This window comes from Aotus nancymaae, unplaced genomic scaffold, assembly GCF_030222135.1.
Source record: "Aotus nancymaae isolate 86718 unplaced genomic scaffold, 86718_ANA_hifiasm-v0.15.2.pri h1tg000006l, whole genome shotgun sequence".
Lineage (NCBI taxonomy): Eukaryota > Metazoa > Chordata > Mammalia > Primates > Aotidae > Aotus > Aotus nancymaae.
The window spans coordinates 94,336,188-94,350,661 of record NW_026988417.1 but is presented as its reverse complement, the minus strand read 5'-3'; positions in this window follow the sequence as shown (position 1 = coordinate 94,350,661).

Here is a 14,474-nt window from a genome sequence, read left to right as displayed (position 1 = left end):
ATCTTTGGCACAGAGCACCTGTTTCACTCACACAATAAATAGCATAGCACACCATAAATGAGTAAAATATACATACTATCAGAAGGTGGTAAGTACTATGGAGAAACATGTAGTATAGTAAGTAGGAAGGGGGACAGAAAATTTGGGGAGGTTGCAGTTTTAAATAGGGTGGCCAGCCAAAGAAATCAATGAAAAGATAACATTAGAACCCAAAAACTGACTGTAGCTAGGGCGTAGTGGGAAAAGTGAATTTCAAGTAAGGTAGCAGCAAATGTGGACGTCCTGAGGCAGGAGCACATGAGGCTGGAAGCCAGTGGACAGCCTGAGCAGAGAAATCATATGGCCTTGAAGTGGATAAAGGACATGAGCAGCCACTTTTCAAATAAGACATACGAATGACCCACATGCATATGTAAAAATATTCCACGTCACTAATCAACAGAGAAATGCAAATTGAAACCACAATGAGATAGCATCTCACACTAGTTAGAATGGCTGTTATTGAAAAGACATACAGTAGCAGATGTTGGAGTGGATGCAGAGAAAAGGGAACTCATACATTGCTGATAGGAATGTAAATTAGTTCAACCTTTTTGGAAAACAGTGTGATTTAACTCGAGCTTCAGTAGAGTTACTCTGACTGTTCCCGGATGAGGCTGAGACTCCTCAGGACTCTAAAAGGCATCACAGTGTGCATGACTTTTGTAAAGATTGTGTGGTAGTCCATTTTGTATTGCTATAAAGGAAAACCTGAGGCTGGGCAATTTATAAGAGGTTTCCTTGACTCACAGTTCTGCAGGCTGTACCACTATGGCTCCAGCATCTGCTTCTGGTGAGGGTTCAGGAAGCCTAGAATTGTGGTGCAGGGCAAATGGGCAGCAGGTGTGTCACATGGTGAGCGGGAGCAAGGGTGAGAAGAGGGAGGTCCCAGACTCTTTCTAACAACCAGACCTCAGGTGAGTTCATTACCTTGGGGGCACCAAGCCGTTCATGAGGAATCTGCCCCATGACCCAAACTCCTTCCACCAGGCCCCACCTCCAACTTCAGAGATCCCATTTCAACATTTGGAGGGGACACACGTCAAAGCCATATCAGACTGGAAGATTTTCTATGATATGGGTCTTGTAATTTAAGAAACCTCAGACCCTTAACAGATAAGTGTGACGAGGCCAGGCACGGTGGCTCATGCCTGTAATCCCAGCACTTTGGGAGGCCGAGGTGGGCGGATCACGAGGTCAGGAAATCAAGACCATCCTGGTCAACATGGTGAAACCCCATCTCTACTAAAATATATAAAAATTAGCCAGGCATGGGGGTGCATACCTGTAATCCCAGCTACTGGGGAGACTGAGGCAGGAGAGTCACTTGAACCCAGGAAGCAGAGGTTGCCATGAGCTGGTATCACGCCACGGCACTCCAGCCTGGTGACACAGCAAGACTCCATTTCAAAAAAGAAAAAAACCTGTGATGCTAAAGTGTTCAGTTATAAAGGCATTGATGATTGAAACTTAGAAATTAGTGCTGGCTCCAGAAAGAAGTTCAAGATTCTTTAGGAAAGAAGAATGACTGTGCAGTCAGGGCTGAGCAACCTACAAAATCCCTTACATGGACCACAAACTTCAGGTTCTTTTAAGAACAAACAAACAAACAATAAAACAATGGTGAAAAATAGCATAATGAGGAACAGCTAAGACTTGAGAGTCAGAGAGAACTAAATTTCGATTCATGATGCCTGCCTATTACCTGTGAGACCCCATGTTAAGTTACTTTGCAGCTTTGAGCCTCAGCGTCCACATCCACTCATGCTGATAGTAACAGGACCAAACTCAAAGGGTTATTAAAAGGTTTAAATAAAACAAAACACTTAACACAGTACCTGTTGTGAGTGCCCAATAACGATAATTATCAGCTGTTAGCTACAATAATTGAAATGTCTTAATTATTTAAAGGTGAAAGAAACTTTATTTTTGGGAACTGCACAGGATCAACATACCTCATATATATTATATGAACTTGAATTTAGTTACTGTTTTAGAGATTCAGTAAGAACACACTGCTGACAAACTTGGGAATGAATAAGCTTACTTAATCAACCTCCAGTTAACTGACTCAACAATTAGGTGACAACCTCCATTTCTTCTGTTCAACACGGCTGCCCCGGCACGCTGAGACCCTATGGCTGGTCGCCTCTACTCCAAACCAATGTGTAATTTTACCCCCACAAGTTGGGGCCTATGCATATTAAGTGCTATGTGTATTTTTTTCTAAGATTGTTTATTCCAATTTCACGTATTATTATGATTATAGGCTTTAATTAGCTGTTTAATAAAGTGATGAAATAGGAGTACAAAAAAGAGTTGTTTCCACAAAAACTAATAAAACTTCTTTTGAAGTATTTTCAATATAAACTATTAAAATACGCTGTTGATTGTATGTAGGCAAGGCAAGGACAGCAAACCCCAAGGGCATGGGGAGGAGTGCTCTGCAGGATGCTGCATCCACATTGCTGGGGCAGTGTTAAGAAGAAAAAATAATCTAAAATTGTAGATGTATTATGAGTGTGGCTTATGAAAAAAAAATGGATCCTCAGTCTGTGAACCCATATTCAAAAATGGATCTCCTATAAAAAATTAACAATTAAATAGATAAGTAGATAATAAAATATAAAGGTATGTAAATGTCATTTTTTATGACTTTCCAATTTATTGTCTCTAATAATAAGTCAGCAAGTAGACTTGATTGAATCAGTAAGAGGACATAACATTTTATCTCCTCCTCTGGAGTCCTTCCAGGTCTCCACATGAGTGTCAATGGCCATGGAGAAGGAAGATTGGCAAGCTGTTCAACTTCAGAAGCATCTACTCCTAGATCTTTGCTGTTCAAGGCATTCCCCAGTAACCACTTTCATAGTCTTCCCCTTCTTTTGCTCAAGACCTGTGGCTCGGGATAAAAGGGCAGGTAAAAATGGAATGAGTGAGGCATTTCTCTAAGAGAGGAAATGTCTCTTCAGCAATAAGGGAGGTATGGGGGAACAGATCTCCCCTTTTTTCCAAGATCGTCAGTCATATAACAGAAGATATGGAAACTACAAAGAAACCTAAGAAGAGAAAAGAAAATGCAATAGCAATCCATTACATAAAGAGTTGATGATTTTATAAAGCTCTAATATAAGCTTGTAAATTGTCATTTGCCAAGACTCCCAGGGTAAGTAGAAAAGAATATGTTTTAGTCATTAGTCATCTTAATAATATCAGAAAAGCCATGTAAGGAGAGGAGACCTGTTAAATATAGTCCTTATATTTACAAGGATTCTCTTTTTGAGACGGAGTCTTGCTCTGTCGTCACCCAGGCTGGAGTGCAGTGGCGCGATCTCGGCTCACTGCAACCTCTGCCTCCTGGGTTCAAGCAATGAACCCTGCCTCAGTCTCCCAAGTAGCTGGGATTACAGGCATGTGCCACCACGCCCAGCTAATTTTTGTATTTTTAAGATATGGGGTTTCACCATGTTGGTCAGGCTGGTCTCGAATTCTTGACCTCATGATCCCCCTTCCTCAGCCTCCCGGAGTGGTGGGATTACAGTTGTGAGCCCTGGTGCCCAGCCTACAAGGATTCTTTACAGTCATCAGTGAAGGCTTGTGCTAATTATTGCTGAAATGACTAACGCAGTCTTGTTTTATTTAATTTAGTCCCACTATACACACCCCGAAAACTGAACTGAAGCAAAGGAGAAATTTTGTAAAAAAAAAAAACTCATGAAATGGTTTTACAATGGACTGTGGAGGAAACTTTCTTTGAAAGACTTTGTGTAAATTTTTAGAGACTGTGTATTACAGTATTGTTGACCAGAGTATCACACTTCCTAGCATAAGCTTGGATGTAAAATAAATTGGACTTTTGATTGCATATGTGGAAATACATGAAAATAAAACATAAAACAGGACCATTCTGCAAATAACATGGATATTTTAATGTACTAAATTATAGTTTTGGTCTTGTGGATGAAAACATTCCTGTTCCTTAACCTGTTTTCTATAGTACTATATTTTTCTCAGGATTACTCTAATCCTTGTCAACTCGAGTATATTGGATTCTATTATGGGTCAGCAGAGCATCTTCCCATATTTTTCCAAACAAACTGTTATTCAGTAATTCAATAAGCACAATAGTAGGTGAACAAGGGCACCACCAAGTCTACGAAGCAAAGACGCAGATTTGTCCCTTCAGTGATTTAGACAGGAATGATGGCAATTCCTTATTGGTTGACCTGCCTTTTATTTTTCCCCTTCCAAACCATCTGCTCTCAGATTTTCCTCCTAAAAACAGAGCTCTGGGGTGTTCCTCCTCTGCTTAAAACTCCCAACGGCTGCCTGTTGCTCCACACCACAGTCCAGCGCTCAGCCTGGCCCCATAGCCCGAGTCAGGGAGCACTTACCTGCTGGGAAATTGCTCTCCGTCTTCCACCTCTTCTTTCCTATCCACTGTGCTCCTGCAAAGCTGCTGTGGCTCACTTAAGTATTTTATGTTCCTTCAGCTTGATCAAGATCTGTCTTTTCTCCTCCATTTCTGCACATCCAAATTCTAGACCCTATCCAAACCCCGTATCTTTCAAATTCTTTCCTAATTCCCCAACCAGAAGTAATGTTTGGATTTCAGCAGCATGCTACTTGTATCTGCAGAACATATATGATCCCTTTCCAGCTTGGATTGGAAGTTTTATGTGCACACCTTGCTCTTCCTACTGGGATGTGGCATTCCTGGGAGCAAGATTCATATTGCTTCATCTCTTTAACACTTTTAATAGTTGCCATAGTTTATATGTTTGAAAATAAAATAAATATTTATTCATGGATAAGGTAGCAAGGATTCATTTAGAATACAAAAGACAGGGGATGCCCTCTCTGGGTCCCCTCCCACAACATCATGGGAGCTGTGTTTTTCTCTCTCTCTCTCTCTCTAATAAAAGACAGAAAAGACAGAAGCTTAGATCAGACAAAATCTAATGCTAACTATATAACAGAGTCAAATTAAGAAGCGGAATAGTAACAGAATTATTTGCAATCCTATATTGCATACCCCCAGACAGGATGACATTTTAAATGGTTTTCAAAATGCGACCACTCTTATTTCACTTTCTTACCTCATTCCCACAAACGTATCCTAAGTCATCAGCTGAAATGATCTCACCAGAGCAGTCCCCTCGTTCCCCTCGCTCATGTATCTAACCAGCACAATGACATGATTGTTGTTCTAATTTTGTTTTGACCTGTATACAGGGCAATAATATGGTGATGTGGAAAAGAATATGTGCTTTGGTATCAGGTATCTCTCGGTTTTATTCCCTGCCCTGTTATTTCCTAGTGGCATAATTTGTAGCATTCAGGCTCTCTGAGCTTCAGTTTGCTGATTTGTAAATTTAGGATATTGAAAAGATTATAATAGCTAATATTACTGAGACCTTGCTAAATATATACTGTTCTGAATGCTTTACATTTATTGTCTGAAATCTCAAAACAACTCTATGAAATAGGCACTGTTATTACCCACACACTTATAGATGAAGTCGATACTATAATTATCCCCATATGATAGAGGAAGAAATGACAGCTTAGAGAAGTTGACAGGTGTCTTGAGTCACACAATTACTGACAAGTGGAACTAGAACTGAAGCCCAGTTCGTATGACTTCAGAGCCCATGAACACAATGATTACTGTGAGGATGATTTGCAAAGGTCAGTACTACTATTTGTTGTCAAGAGTGTTTCTCAGGACTCAGGTTGAATGCTGTTATTATAAGTATGTGTAAGTTAATTTTACTCCAATTACAGAGGCTCTCTAGTTGTGGGACTTAAGGAACAAATGCTACAGTCTGTATCATGGGCACTCCCCATCTGTTGCCCTTAGGAGCCCTTAGCTAATTTTTCTTTTAATGTTGCAATTTCTTAAATTATGGCAACTGTTTTGAGTTAAATCGCTAGTGCCTATCCACTTTGCCAGCTGAAGAATCTCACTAATGACTGAATATCCTAGGGCACTCTCGTCAAGTTTTAAACCCAGTACTTCCCACACACTCTCTTCTAACTGCCCTCAAGCAGAGGAAGAAATATCCTACCAGGCGCAACAACCACCAGACAGTTCAACAGATTTTGCAAAGCACATTTTTCTGAACTATTCAGTAGAAGCTTCTAAACATATCTTTACATGGTCTGAAACATATAAAACAAAGCACATTTTTCTGAATTATTCAGTAGAAGCTTCAAAACATAACTTTCTCTATAAAGTTTCCTTGTTTAAACTTTTATGATAAATATTATAGTTTAAACGAATTACATTCCTTAACATTATTTTAAAAAACAAGGCTTTGTTGGAGCGATGAGTTCCTTGTGAAGCACACGCCATCTTTAAAAATTAGCAAAGAGAGAACAGAATTACCAAATGCACTCATTTACTGGCATTTTATTTCTACAGACATCAGCTCAATTTCTTCTAAACTAAAAGCTAATGAGGACAACGGCATGTCCACGCACTTTTACTGGATTATGTATGCCACAGGTATACGATGTGAGCCCTGTAGCAAATTGGATGTAGCATTGTCCATTCTATATTGTTGGTACATTGGGAATGGGTTTTTATAGATTCGAATTTGCCAGGAAGATTACTAGGGCTATAAGAAGATACAGCCAGACATGCTATTTGTCCTTTTGTCTATAAATTTGTCTTTCATCTAATAAAAGAGGTGATTGCTTGTGTGAGGAGTCCAGCAACCTTACAGTGATAAAACATTGTGAATCTGTGATCCAGACAGGTAGACGGATAGGAGAAAGCAATGAATCCCCAAATAGCATCCAGGCATCTCTGTGAGTGCTAAACTGTACCGTAAATGACAGTAATCATCTTCTCTTCCCCCACCTCTCTGTAAAGTGACCTCCTGACAGAGCCTTCAACTCTCCTTGTTGTGCTCGCATATTCCAGGTATCGGCTGAGGTTTCCCAAGCTCCCTGAAATGTACAGAAGGTTGGCTCAAACCCCTATCCCAAATGCTGGAGATGACCAAGTTCTCCACAAGCACTTAGCAAATTCCAGGGTGGGAAGGAGAACTTGAGCAAGGAGACAAGGGTTACCTTTTCACGGTCACTTGTGTCTTGAGTTAGTGCTTTATTGGAATTAGTTTATTCTGTGACATTTCCCACACGTCCTGTCTTTATGTTACACTCGAGACAAAACGGACAGAAAGCAGACTTCTCCTCGGGTTCCGCTGCATCCTCACCAGCCCATGTTCTCAAGTGAGGCCTAAGTTGAGACTAAAGAAGAAGGTAACTAACTAAAGAGACTGAGGTTTGGAGTCCAAGCAGAGAAACTACACGTGGAAAGGCATCGAAGCAAGAAAGAGCATGACATGTTCTTAGTGCTGAAAGAAAATACGATTGGACTTCAAATATTTTCTCATTTGTGGGGTAAGGGGCAGATGTTTCTTCACTCCTCCTTTTCAATACATCCCCACAAAACATCTTTGCGCTTCATTAGACAAGACCAAAATGCAAATATTTTCGTTGCTATTCTTTGTACTATCACAACATCCAAATAATACCCAAATTTTGTATAATTCTTTACAGTTTTCAAAGCAATTTCCACTGTCTCATTTGAAACTCTCAGAGGCCCCTCACCACCAAATATAATCAATGAACTATCTTTTTTGTGGATCCATTTGTGAGTTTCAACAAAAATTAATCATAGAACTTACTGAAATATCAAACATTTTAAAAAACTGAAAATATTATTATTGTTTACCAAAAAGCAAAAAGAGTGGTTTTTCAGATACACTAACTGCATATAGGAAAGCAAAGCAGCTCATTTGGTGGGTGAGGGTGAGGTATGGCATGTTCTTGTCTTACAGCCATGAGAAGCAGCATTTTAGAATAATTATTTACAAATTTGTAAAACTTTAAAAAGAGAGTACATAACATGTTGAAATAGAATCACTGTTACACTTTGATAAAACGTTAAACAAAACCCAGGTCTTCCTTTTCACCTTTGTAACCTTCCCCTTGGTCTGATGACAGTTATGAGGGTGCGGGGATTGAAGCGATTCAGGCAGTGGGCTCTGGGCCTGCCTAAGCCTTGCCAAGAGGCAGTTACCAGCTTGGCAGTGCATACCTGAAGAAGTACAATGGAACACAAGGCTCTGCTGACTTGCCTGTAAATTGTTCTCTTAGAGTTGGTCTATTTAAAGCAATTATGAATGCATGGGTCAGTGCTATTGGAAAAGAGCACTTTTGTACATTTTAAGAGGCCTCAGAAGCAATACACGTGTTCTCCCCATCTGACCCTCTGGATGGTTCCGGGCCAAGCGTCTCTCAGGGAAGGCTGGTTTCTCTCAACGCCCCCCTTCTGCTGTGTTTCTTGGTTACCAGACTTGCTTACTTTGTACTATCCTCAGAGCCCATGATTTCCTCTGCTTTTTTCCCTACAGAACCTTCCTTTTCTCAAAAGTGCTCACAACCTTCTCTGTGTCTTAGCGACCACAAGACTGAGCACATTTCCTGTTCGCTGAATAAGCTCTATTCAATACAAATAAATTAAAGAGGAATAAGCAAATTGCTTTATTGTTGTGACTGCTCATTAAGACTCTGAAAAATACTCAGGAGCATAGACTTGTTCCCTTAGAAATACAATCAGCAGGTCATTGAAATCTTTGAACATTAAGTGTCTGCTGTGTGCAGAAGTGTTATATTGACATTGTTATTGCATATTTCATTTTCTCACTGTTTTGATCATTTTACTCCACACTCTATTAAAATTATTATTTTAAAAAATTAACACAAAGGCTTTCCCTCCTTCTCTGATGGGCACCAGGCCACAGTTGACGTGCAATAGAATGAAAATATTAATCAGAGTTCAAAGCAGTGGAAAGATTCCCACTGTTTGCAGATTAGAAGTGGATGTCAGGAAGTTTCCTGCAGGACGACATGTTATTTCTTTACTTTCTTTATGAAGAAGCAATTTACAAAAAATGTTGAGTCTTGCCCTAGGAGCAAAGTGGTCCTGGAGACAATGGCTTTGCCCTGAAGAACACCATCCTGTTGAACACCATAGAAACGGCATGGCAGTGAGAGACATAGGTTGTGGGATCTGAGAGCTGGCTCAGCCTCGCTGCCCACCACTCATAGGATCTTGGTGAAATCACCAATTCCTCTGAGCCCTAGTCTCCTCATCTGTAAAGTGGATTTCATAAAAATAACTTCTTGTATTGTAAGGGTTGAAAGCATGTGTGTGTGTGTATATATATATATATATACACACACACACACATTTCATTATATATATATATACATTTCATTATATATATATAATGTGTATATATATATAATGTATCATTATATATATATATAATGAAAAGAATTTCTTATTGGATACATCACATGAAAAGTACTCAATAAATAAAACACTATTGTTTGTTAGTTCTTGATTTAGAGCCATCTGAGTCTCTTCTGTACCCTTTTAGATACCTTGATCAGCTCCATGGAGCAGAGCTGAGTTGACAGTTTTGGTGGTGAACTGTTAAGTAATAGAATGTTTGTGAACTAATATCCCCAGTTCCATGAGTCAACTTTTCCATTCCTGCAGTGTTGCTGAGGGAAGGCCCTGGGTTGTCATCATCATGACAATGCTAGCGTGATAGTCCAGTGAGTTCTTTCTGCTCTTTGCACAGACAAAACAAATTCACTGAGATGGTGACACTGCAGTAAAGGAAAAGCTTAAATTACACAAGGCTGGCCATGCAAGAGAACTAGAGTTATCAGTCAAATCAGTCTCCCCAAGAATTCAGAGGCTAGGGTTTTTGTGGATTATTTGGTGTGCAGGAGGCTAGGGAATGGGTGTAGCTGATTGGTTGGGGATGATATCATAGGGTATGGAAAATGGTCCTTATGCACTGGTACACCTTTGGGTGGGGCCACAGGACCACTCGTCATGAGTCGCAAGTCCAGCTTTGGTCTGTCAGTTGCCAGAATGCAAAAATCTGAAAAATATCTCCAAAGACCAATCTTAGGTTCTACAATAGTGATGTTATCTGTAGGAGCAATTGGGGAAGTCACAAATCTGACTTCTGGCCACATGATTCCTGTGCAGCAAGGGATTAGAGAAACTATAATTCTGCTACATTTTAGAAGCATTCAGGCTCTTCTCATGATCTTAAACTTATGCCCTTCCATGAGTTTCTGGTCCTTGAGCAAGGATGGGGTTGGTTTTAGGCAGGATCTCTTGTTATCCTTGCTTTTAAGTTACCATTAACTGAATTCTTCCCATGGTTAGCTTGGCCTACACCTAAGAATGAGCAACGACAACCAGCCTATTAGGCTAGAGGCAAGATGCAGTCAGCCATATTGGATTTTTCTCAGTGTCATAATCTTTGCAAAGGCAGTTTCACCAGCACCCAGTATAATGCTGGAAACAGCATAGGGCCCAATTGATATTTACTAACTTGAAATGTTCTGACATACTTGGTAATACAGTTTTTAGAAGTAGAAAATCTAAAGTTTAGCTGTTGCACATGTTTTTTTTTTATCATGTAGGAATAAAACTAATGTTGAATGGAAATGAAAAATAACTAACCAAGAATGACAGATCAGCTACATTGTTATCCAGACATAGTCAGCTGTTTGCCAAGAAACTATAACCTTTATCAATCAGAACAATGTCTTTGTTCTGTTTATTATTGACGGAACATAAATTCTGCAAGGATTCCCAAACGCTCTCCATGGAACTCTGTATGGGTTAACATGAATTTTTTAAATGTCGAAATCATATTTAGAAATGTTAGAAAACCAAATATCACGTTCTTACTTAGAAGTGGGAACTAAACATTGGGTGCTCATTGACACTGGGGACTAATAAAAGGAAGAAGATGGGGAAAAGGTTGAAAAAGTAATGACTGGGCACTGTCCTCACTATCTGGGTGATGGGATTATTCATATCCCAAACTTCAGCATCATGCAATATACCATGTAACAAACCTGCACATGTACCTTTGAATCTAAAATAAAAGTTGATCTTATTTTTTAAAACAAGAAATGATACAAATTGAACAAACTTTAGAGAGTTCATATGAATTAGAGGTGCAGAACAATAACCCTTGTTTTCTTGATTTTCCTTTTGTATTATTTACAATTAACTGAAATCCTTTCCATTTATACTGTATCATGAAGGTTTTACCAGATAAATTTTAGATTTATCAAAAACAAATCAAGACTGACATTTAACAGTTTCACACATTTAATATGTAAGTTTGATTAAGCTAAGAAAGGTAAATTTTAATGCGTATTTTTGATTAGAAATGTTTATTTATATTTATATTCATCTTTAATAATTACGGGTTGATTAGCATTTTATTCGATTGGGTAGATATGACCTTCAACTTGCTGATCTAGCTTTTGCTTTTCCTGTATTAATTTACGAATAATTTACATTTGGCCCATGGGCATTTTACAATACACAATGACATGGATATCTTGATAAATTGCTAATTAACAATTTTATCAGCAACCTTTCCCCAAAACAGAGCAGATATCATGCCTTAGTAACTTTGTGATTTTAACTAGGTCTAACATAGTGCTTTGCAGGGGTTAGCAAAGGATAAAAATTAAGAAATTATTAATTTCCATGAGCTACTCAATGAATGTTTCAAATGTCATTTCAAGTAGTTTTCATGGAAAACTAAAACTTTGTTCTTTTCTTCTTAAAGGATTCTACTCATTGTTTATCAGTTTATACATTTGGACTGGTGACTTAGCTGCTGATAACTTTAAGCAAACTGAAAATTTGTCAACTAAAGACAATTTTCTTGTAAAGCAAAATAAATAAAATACATTTAAGAAATGCAACTCCACCACAAACCTTTATAGAAAATACTTGTAATAGGCGGGGCACGGTGACTCACGCCTGTAATCTCAGCACTTTGGGAGGCCAAAGGCAAGTGGATCACAAGGTCAAGAGATAGAAACCATCCTGGCCAACATGGTGAAATCCCATCTCTACTACAAATACAAAAATTAGCTGGGCATGGTGGTGTGCACCTGTAGTCCAAGCTACTAGGGAGGCTGAGGCAGGAGAATCTCTTAACCCTGGGAGGCAGAGGTTGCATTGAGCCGAGATCACACTACTGCACTCCAGCCTGGCAACAGAGCAAGACTCCATCTAAAAAAAAAAATACTTGTAATAAAGTCAATAGAAGTTCTTCTTTCAATTGAGACATAGTTTCTGTTGTCCAATTAGAAAATATTTTAAAAATTAAGAAAATGCATTATCAGAAAGAGCTAAAAATAAATAGGCATGGTCATATTCTTCTTGAGAAGCAGGCTGTAGCATTACCCTTCATATAATAATTTGGCATTATGTAGTAATTTCCAAAATTGTGCACATTTTTTGACCTAATAATTTCATAAGTAGAAAAATTTAAGGAAATAACTCTAAATTCAGAAAATGCTTTTTAGAAAACAGTGTTCATCAAAATATTATTTATATAGAAAAGAATCAAATGCTAATTTTTCATCAGAAGGGAAATAATTATTTATGATATAGTCACATGATTGAATAATATGGACTCATTAAAATGGCTATAATAACCTGGAAAGATATTTAAAATTACATTAAAAAATGAGTAAAACTCTATTCAACAATGTTAATAATACTTTATTAGAAAGTTGAATTAAGGATTTTTTAATCTTTTCTAATTTTATGTGTTTATTATCTTTACTATATATTAGTTTTATAAATTAAGAAAAATGAATTACTGAGTTCGTTGCAGGAATCCTTTTGGAGATTACGCTCTGAACTACTTTGTAGCCCAAGAAGTTACATCATGTGAAGTCAAGATAGCAAAGGATGGTTTTAAGAGTTCGCAGATGCAAGGTGGGGGCCATTAAAGATTCTTGGTCTAACCATGTCGAAGACAGAGGGTAGGTCATCTGTGAAACTCTTGGTCACGTTTAGAGATCTGTGTGTCTAAAGAAGTCAGTGTGACTACAGCTTAAAGAAAAATGGATGGAATATCTGCAGCTGAACTGGATATGTAGACAAGGAGCAGATCAAACTTGCCCATGTTCCTCCTCAGGGAAAAGGGAAGATTTCCAAAAAGTTTTGAAAAGTAAAATGCAAGATACGATTTACATTCTACGGAAATCATTGTGATTATTTAAAGGACTGTGGACTGAATCTAGGAGACCAGTTGAGGAGTGTGGCTGTAGTAGATGGACGTGGCGGTTGGGTCTGAATTATGATGGGGAGTGGCAGTGGGATGGAGGGCGGTAGAGATATTTGAAACATATTGTGAAGATAAAACTAGCAAGACTTTGTGATGGATTGATGATGGGAAATAAAGAAAAGTGAGACATCAAGGAGTTTACTTTGATTTATAGTTGAGTTTTGTTTTGTTTTTTAAATCACGTATGAGCGTTGAATTTGATTAAATACTGTTTTAGCATCTATAATATGATTATACGATGTTCTTAGTATTTCTGTTAGTGTGGCATGTTATATTTATTGATATTTAAATGTTAAACCACTTTTGTATTTTCAATAGAAATTTCACTAGGCTGTAATGTATTATTTGTTTTCTATGTCACTCTATTAAATTATTTATTTATGTTTTGCTTAAGAATTTTGTATCCATGTTTAAGAGAGATATTAGCCTATAATTTTCTTTATTTATCATGCTCTTCTTAAGGTTGGATATCAAGTGGTGTCGGCCTCATAATAGTAGTTTGGGAGAATTTTCTCTTTTTCTATTCTTTGGGAGAGTTTCTATAAGGCTGAGTTATTTCTTTCCTAAAAATTTAGAAAAATTCACAGTTGATCCATCTATATCTGGAGTTTTCTTGGTGAGAATGTTTTCCAATAAAAGACTCAATTTTTCAGTAATTAATTACATCTTACATTTCTTTGTTTCAATCGTGGCATCTCAGGATGTCTGCTAGTTTCCGTTTTAAGTGGAGACGTTTACAGAATCCTCCTGCGATCGCACACCCTTGTTACACCTTGGGTGTTCACGGTAGTCTCTCGATCCCTGGTTTTCAGCTGCTCATCAAGTGCTTTCCGCTTCAGCTTCTCCCAATCAGTGCTATGAAACGTGGCTGGGTTTTACATCATAATTTTCAGCGCCATTATTAAAAACTAACCATGCCATTCTATTGCTGAATACATGCACAAATTTTGCCATCTTCTATCTCTATCATGCTTTGACACATTTTTCTGCCTTTAAGGTCTAGCTCTCTGCACATGTTTTGCCATACGGTGAAAGGATAGTGCTGAAAACTCTTTGTAAGCCACGGAGTGTTGTTCTTACAAAGACATAACAAGTTTTGCTCCACCAGCCCTTTGTTGTTTTCATAAGTAATAATTTCATTGTGCTTGTTTACCAGGTTCAGATCTGGGAGTTCTGAGAGGTTACTTGTTGAACAGACTTGTGCTAACTCATAGTATG